Source organism: Mastomys coucha, chromosome X, assembly GCF_008632895.1.
Source record: "Mastomys coucha isolate ucsf_1 chromosome X, UCSF_Mcou_1, whole genome shotgun sequence".
Taxonomy (NCBI): Eukaryota; Metazoa; Chordata; class Mammalia; order Rodentia; family Muridae; genus Mastomys; species Mastomys coucha.
Window position 1 is genome coordinate 41,516,320 of NC_045030.1, and position 587 is coordinate 41,516,906.

At 38.0% G+C, this 587-nt stretch overlaps 1 protein-coding gene across 3 annotated transcripts in view; it reads right to left on the bottom strand.

Moving 5' to 3' along the window:
- Kiaa1210 (KIAA1210 ortholog) overlaps positions 1 to 587 on the bottom strand; it is a 53,218-nt gene that overhangs the window by 13,310 nt on the left and 39,321 nt on the right. The gene's annotated exons all lie outside the window — the stretch shown is intronic.

Consider the following 587-nt stretch of genomic DNA (forward strand, 5'->3'; position numbering starts at 1 on the left):
AGTTCTATCTTTGAAACCACATGCAAAATCATTTGTGGAAAAACCTTGACAACCCAACTCAACTTAATTGATAGAACCAAAATTTAATTTTGTCAAATACTGTATGAAATTAGCTTGCCATCTAGCTGAAGTTAAAATCCATCTGTGCACACATATAAACACACAGAGACCTTTTCACTCTGGCAGTATTTGTTTGGAATTGGTTAGATGATGGCTGCCAAGGAAATCTGCCTGCAGCTATGCAAAGCTCTGGTAGCCATGGGTATGTGAAGTCACTGTGAACACAAGACCTTTTTCTCTATACTGGAAGAGAAAGATAACTCCTATAAAAATAATTGGGGGACAAGTAGTTCAGTTGTTGCTATTTCGTTACTTAGTTGAATAAGAAGAGTGAATAGGTCATCATTGCTTGCCCTCTTCAGAACTCAGCAAGCATATTAATTTGAAAGAATGAAACACATCTACAAACACAGCACTTCTCTGGTTGGAAATTCATTTCGATGGGATGTAAAACCATGTGCAGACCTTTCCACAAAGCCTGTACAAATATTGTTTTGCCAGCTTAAGTGGAGAGTCTAAGGCTGGAC